The sequence below is a fragment of the Callithrix jacchus genome, chromosome 4, assembly GCF_049354715.1.
Source record: "Callithrix jacchus isolate 240 chromosome 4, calJac240_pri, whole genome shotgun sequence".
In the NCBI taxonomy this organism is placed as follows: domain Eukaryota; kingdom Metazoa; phylum Chordata; class Mammalia; order Primates; family Cebidae; genus Callithrix; species Callithrix jacchus.
In genome coordinates, this window is record NC_133505.1 from 50,544,027 (window position 1) to 50,550,491 (window position 6,465).

At 52.1% G+C, this 6,465-nt stretch overlaps 1 protein-coding gene and 1 pseudogene across 2 annotated transcripts in view; both read right to left on the reverse strand.

Moving 5' to 3' along the window:
* Window positions 1-4,410, reverse strand: part of CCND3 (cyclin D3) — a 110,035-nt gene extending 105,625 nt beyond the window's left edge. For both annotated transcript variants that reach the window (XM_008994423.5, XM_078369153.1), the window contains exon 1: window positions 4,219-4,410. The gene's annotated coding sequence lies outside the window, so the exon portion shown is untranslated. The remainder of the gene's footprint in view (window positions 1-4,218) is intronic.
* LOC144582142 (large ribosomal subunit protein eL42-like) lies at window positions 274-791 on the reverse strand (annotated as a pseudogene).
* Window positions 4,411-6,465: the final 2,055 nt, after the last annotated feature.

The window sequence follows — 6,465 nt, forward strand, 5'->3', positions numbered from 1 at the left end:
TGGAGTTGTGGTGCAGAAATATTAAACGAGACAGTGCAGGTAAAACACTTAGGGACAGCTCCCGCAACACCGTTCAGCTCCTAAGTAGCCACATCCCTCTGAGTTTAAAGATTGTAGGGACTGCTTTGGGAAACAGAAAAATGAAGGTGCCAAAGAAGGTGAAAGGGAGGCTTTCTGGAATTAGCCTTTCTCAACTGGCACAAATCTCAGGTGAAATCCAACAGATGGGTAACTTGTTCCAATCCCATTTCTTTCTTCTTCTTCTTCTTCTTCTTTTTTAACATAAACCCAAGATTTTATTGTCTTCCTAAAAGAAGATACTTAGAACTGGATCACGTGGCCTTTCTCTTCTTATCTCCTCCCAGTGCAAAATGCTTGCACCTCTTAATGGCCGGCATTCTCTTTGATCACAGTTTGGCTCAAGGCACTCAAGCCTTAGCACGATCTTCTCTGTAGTTTCAGCCTTTTCCCAGAAAATCAGCTTAGTCTGCCCACCATAGCCACTCTGCTTCCTGTCATAACTCCGCTTTCCCTGTGCATACAGAGAATCCTTGCCCTTCTTGTACGATGTGTACGGCGTCACTTTGTGGGGTTGGTGCTTGCCACACTTCTTACAGAAAGTTCGGCGGGTTTTAGGAATGCTTACCATGTTTGCGTGAGTGCTATCGGCACGGAAAGAAAAAGCTTTTTTTTTTTTTTGAGACAGAGTCTTGCTCTGTCACCCAGGCTGGAGTGCAGTGGCACAATCTCAGCTCACTGCAATCTCTGCCTGTCGGGTTCAAGCAATTCTCCTGCCTCAGCCTCTCAAGTAGCTGGGATTACAGGTGTGTGCTGCCGCACCTGGCTAATTTTTGTATTTTTAGTAGAGACGGGCTTTCACAATGTTGCAGGCTGGTCTTGAACTCCTGACCCGATCTGTCCACCTTGGCCTCCCAAAGTCGCCAAGCATGAGCCACTGCGCCCGGCCCTCCTATCCCATTTCTAGTGGTGGCTGTTGTCATCCCTAGAAAGGGGCAGGCCTTGACACCTCTTTGAAACTTGAGGATTTAAAATTTAAATGTCTTTGTCGGCAAGATAAACACACCTACTGCTCAGCAGGGTAAGGGAAACTTGGCAGGGGCCCCAAAACTTTCCCCACCCCCAGCCCTCCCCAAACTTCCTCTTGTGGTTTTTCAAGAGTACAACCTGTTCTCAGCCTAGCCAGTACCTGGGGCAGGGGGCCAGGGCGTGCCAAGGGCTCTGCTGCACCCCACCCTACCAGTGAGTGAGGGAAGAAGGTGCGTGGGAGAGGAGCAGCCTGGAGGTTTACAGTTCTGAAGGTTCACATCCTGCTTACCTGTTTTCTCAGTGCAGCCACCCTCTACCCAGTTTCCACCCTTGACTCCCAGCATCAATACCCATGCCCCCAACATACACTCCTTTCTCAAAGACAGATGCATGAAGGGCTTTGACTGCAGGCAGAGAGGGATTGCCTCAAGTCCTCCCCAGACCTGTGGGGAGGGCCCCTGTAAGAAATTTAAGTGTTTCAGAAAGGAGGGGGAAAGGGGCTGGCATGTGTGGAAACTGTCCTGTGGCCTCACTTGCATCACCAGCATTATCCCAGCCTGTCTGGAGGGACAGGGCAGTATGCACGGGTGCAGCTTTGGAAGCAGGAGCTGTGGGAAAGAGAGGTGGGAGCATCTTAAGCTTGCACCCACTCCTTGGCCATCTTCCTTACTCAGCCGCCAAGCTTGAATGCACGTCTAGAATGTGAGCATCTCTGCTATTCTTAATTCCCAACGAAAGAGGTGTCTTGGTTTCCCATATCCACAGATTCTGGCACATCACATCCATGTTGAGAAGCTCTTTCTTGAATATACTCTTAGTTCATTCCTCCTGGTTTATTCACATTCCCCCTTTCCCTTCGAGTGAAAGATGCAAACACACACACACACACACAGCCATCAGGAAAGGATACCAGCTCTGTGCAGTTCCCACAACCCTATTCCAGGCCTGCTGAGCTCACTGCAAACAGTACCAGCATCAAAGCTCAGTTAAATCATCCAGGATACAGGACCACAGACTCCCTTTAGGAAACTCCTAAGTTCCTGGCTCAAGTGTACCTTTTATGTGATCAGTCAATGAGGTAGGTTATCCTATTGGTTAAGAATAAAGCCTCCCAGTCAGACGTGGCGGCTCACTCCTGTAATCCCAGCACTTTGGGAGGCTGAGGTCGGGGGCGGCGGGGGAGGCAGGGATCACCTGAGGTCAGGAGTTTGAGACCAGCCTGGCCAACATGGTAAAACCCCACCTCTACTGAAAATACAAAAATTAGCTGGGTGTGGTGGTGGGTGCCTGTAGTCCCAGCTACTTGGGAGGCTGAGGTAGGAGAATCACTTGAACCCAGGAGGAGGAGGGGAGGTTCAAGGTTCCTCCCGGGAGGAGCCATCTCGCTCACTGCAACCTCCACCTCCTGGATTAAAGTCATTCTCCTGCCTCAGCCTCCCAAGTAGCTGGGATTACAGGCATTTGCTACCACGCCCAGCTATTTTTCTTGTATTTTTAGTAGAGATGGGATTTTACCATGTTGGCCAGGCTTTGGCCAGGCTGGTCTTGAACTCCTGACCTCAGGTGATCCACCCACCTTGGCTTCCCAGAGTGCTGGGATTACAGGCATGAGCCACTGTACCTGGCCGATTTCTTGACTCTTACTACATGTCAGGCACTGTAACATGCCCTTTCTGTGTATCATCTCATCTTTCCCCTAGTTTTACGGAAGAGGAAACTGAGGCACACTGAGGATTAGGTCAAGTGCCCAAAGTCCCACAGCTGCCTAGGGTTAGGATCTAAGCCCAGCATCTAAGTCCTGCCAGGTACCTTAAATGGGGAAGAATACGGTGCAGCCAGAGTGGCTGACAAGCAAGGGAGAAAATCACTGGCAGCCACGGGCACCCGACGCCCTGAGAGTGAGTTGGCAGGGCATAGACTAGGACTGGCATAGACTAGGACTCTGCTGGAATTATCAGAGACGCTTTCTGTTTTAAGTTCCAGGGGGAAGAAACTGATTTGTTTACCATGACATCCCCAACAGCTGTCAGGAATAGCCTGTGCAGACGGAGCATGGCCACAGCAAATAGATGCTGAATGAATTCACAAGTTGGTGTGTCAGTCATTTCCCAAAGTAGACCCGGAATTGAACGGACGGAAGAATCTGTGAGGAAGGAAAGGGAGATCCACTTCTCCAACCATGTCTGGTCCCAGAGAGAAATGAGGTGGTGGGCAGAGGGCAAGGACTTGTCAGAGGAAATAGTCTCAGAGTCCAGGGATGGGGAGGAGGTACCCAGGCTTGTGTGGACTGTCACGTCACCCCCAGGCAGACCCCCTCCCAGCTGCACCCAGAAGGGAATTCCTGGGTTCTTGGGACCTAGCCCAGAAAATTGCCTTTTGTGGAATTCACCCTGTTCATTCCCTTCATGCTAGACAGTGGATTAAAGAGAGCAGGAATTGTTTCCAACACCACAGCTCCGGTTCATTCCGGCTCTATGGAATAAGTCCCCCCAAAGACTTCCATGCTTTTCATCCTTCTGAATCCAACTCAAATGTCCTTTTCTCTCTAAAGCCTCCCCAGCCAGTGTACTTGGCACCTTACGTCCGTGGTTCTGTGATCCACATTAGCTGTGGATCAATAATGTCATTGTATCCTCAGCATCCCATATAATGCCAGGCACATAGCAGGTGTTCAATCAATGCACATTAGTAGCTTAAGGCTCCCTTAGTCACAGCAACCAGTTTCTTCAGTTATTCCAATTGTTGACACTTCAAGAAACAGAGGAGGCTAAGACCATCACCTATGTACCAATCAGACACCACGGGGGGGTCCTTCCCTCCAGTCTCATCCCGGTGCACTGGCCAGAGCACCCACAGACTCTCCCTTCCACACTGGTCTACCCTCCTACTGGCGTCCCACCCTATCTTTGAGGTATGAGAAGAGCAACAGCCGGATAAAGCCACGGGTCTTCCAGATCAGCTGGAGGGGCTGCGTGGCCTTTGGGGGTTTCCCTGCCTTCCAACTCCGTGCAGAACTTACTCTGTCGGAAAGTGAGCCAAACTTTGGGTGTCAACAGGGAGGGGATGAGGACGCGGTGAACCCATAACCCAGCCAGCTCCGATCCCCAACGCGTGATCTCCAGCCTGAGCTGACATCCTATCTACCCCGGTTTCTCCAGCCCCCAAGCCTACCTCCTCGGCAGGTGAGCTCTCCGGAGCACCGATAGGGGCCGCAGACGCTCTCTCCCGCCGCCTCTGGCGCCTGCCTTTTGGGAGTGGGGTTGTCACAACCACCGCCGCGAGGAGGGGATTGCATCTCTCCCACGGGCGTCCGAACAGAGCCCGTCTCCACTCCTGCAGGGGCGACTGGTTTACGCGAAGTCCGCGCCTCGCCGCCGATCCCGAGCTGGGCAGGAAGTGGGGAAGGGGGCGGAGGACACAAAGGGGCTGGTGCTCAGCTCAGCCAAGGTTCAGTCCCCGGCCCGCCCCACCCCCCGCCGCGTACCCATGGCGAGGCCAGGAGGCTCATCCGGCGCCGCGCACCCCGGCCCGCAGCCCCCGCCCCACGCGGCCTATGTAAGGGGGCGGGGCGCCAAGGAGGCTCAGGTGTGGGTGGTGGGGCCGGCTTAGCGCAGGTTCCCAGACGGCTGCCTCCAGGCGTTAGGGACTCCATGTGCTGTCCAGGAAGTAAACAACATCCTGAGGCGCAATTTCTTTTTCTTTCTTTCTTTTTTTTTTTGAGAAGGAGTCTCGCTCTGTCGCCCAGGCTGGAGTGCAGTGGTGCGATGTCGGTTTATTGCAACCTCCGCCTCCCGGGTTCAAGCGATTCTCCTGCCTCAGCCTCCAGAGTAGCTGGGACTACAGATGCCCACCACCACGTCCGGCTAATTTTTATATGTTTAGAAGAGACAGGGTTTCACCGTGTTGGCCAGGCTGGTCTTGAACTCCTGACCTTGTGATCCGCCCGCCCGCCTCGGCCTCTCAAAGTGTTGGCATTACAGGTGTGAGCCATGGCGCCCGGCCTCTTTTTCTTTCTCTTTCTTTCTTTCTTTCTTTTTTTTTTTTTTTTTGTGACACGAAGTATCCCTCTGTCGCCCAGGCTGGAGTGCAGTGGCACGATCTCACTCACTGCAATCCTCCCGGATTAAAGCCATTCTTCTGCCTCAGCCTCCCCAGTAGCTGGCACTACAGGTGCCCAACACCACGCCTGGCTAATTTTTTGTATTTTTAGTAGAGACGGGTTTCACTGAGGAAAGATCTAAGATCACCTTCCCCTTGACTTCCACACTGCATTTCAATAGAAGAAAAGGCTGGCCGACTGGGGCCTCCTAAATCACCTTCCTATAGATAGCAGGCATAGTATGGGGAAGGCAGTTTTTACTTAAACAAGATCAAACCCCCACCCGACTCCTCCTCTATCGACCAAGACCCTTTCACATGTAATTTCTAAAACTGTAAACCCAAGACTCTTTCACGTGTAATATCTAGAGTTGTAAGCCTATATAAAGGCAAAGCTTCTCTTTTTTAGGTGAGTTTGGCTGTTAGACAAACATGTCGCCTTGCTCTAGGCCGAAGAGAAGTCTGTTTCTCGAGGCCGCTCCTGCTTCATCACCATGTTGGCCAGGCCGGCTGGTCTCGAACTCCTGACCTCAGGTGATCCACCCGCCTGGGCCTTACTAGAGTGCTGGGATTAGAGGTGTGAGCCACCACGCCCGGCTGATTTCTTGACTGTTAATACACGTCAGGCACCATAACATACCCTTTCTGTGTATCATCTCATTTTTACCCCGATTTCACAGAAGAGGAAACTAAGGCACACTGAGGATAAGGTCAAGTGCCCGAAGTCCCATAGCTGTCTAGTGTTAGGATCCAAGCCCAGCGTCTTCGTCCTTCCAGGTACCTGCAAATGGGAACGAATACGGCGCAGCCAGAGGGGCTGACAAGCAAGGGCAGCCGTGGGCACCCCACACCCTGGGAGTGAGGCGGCAAGGAACAACCCCCCCCCCAACAGCCACAGGCTCGCCCTGCAAATACTTGCGGGTCGAGGGCGCGAAGGCAGCAGGATGCAGCCATAGACTTGGACTAGGTGGTCCAGGCTCTACTTCCAAGCGGGCCATTGATTGACAGGCTGAGCGGCCCTCAGCACAATATAATGAGGCTGGATGCTCCAGGGTTTCCCAACATTAACCACTCAGGAGAATCACCTGGGGATCTCCTTAATAAGAAAGATTCCAAGCCCCTCTTCCAGAGAGTTAAGTCACTGGGAATTGGCTGGGCACGGTCAGGTGTTGCCAATAATCAGACAAGTTTATAAAACCCTGCGGGTGTAGATGACCTCCTGGGTCCTTCCAGGAGTGTACTCTTTTTAAGAAATGATTTTCATATTAAAAGATTTCTTTTAACTCAGTGAAATAGAGAGCTTGTTTTCACTGTCCACAA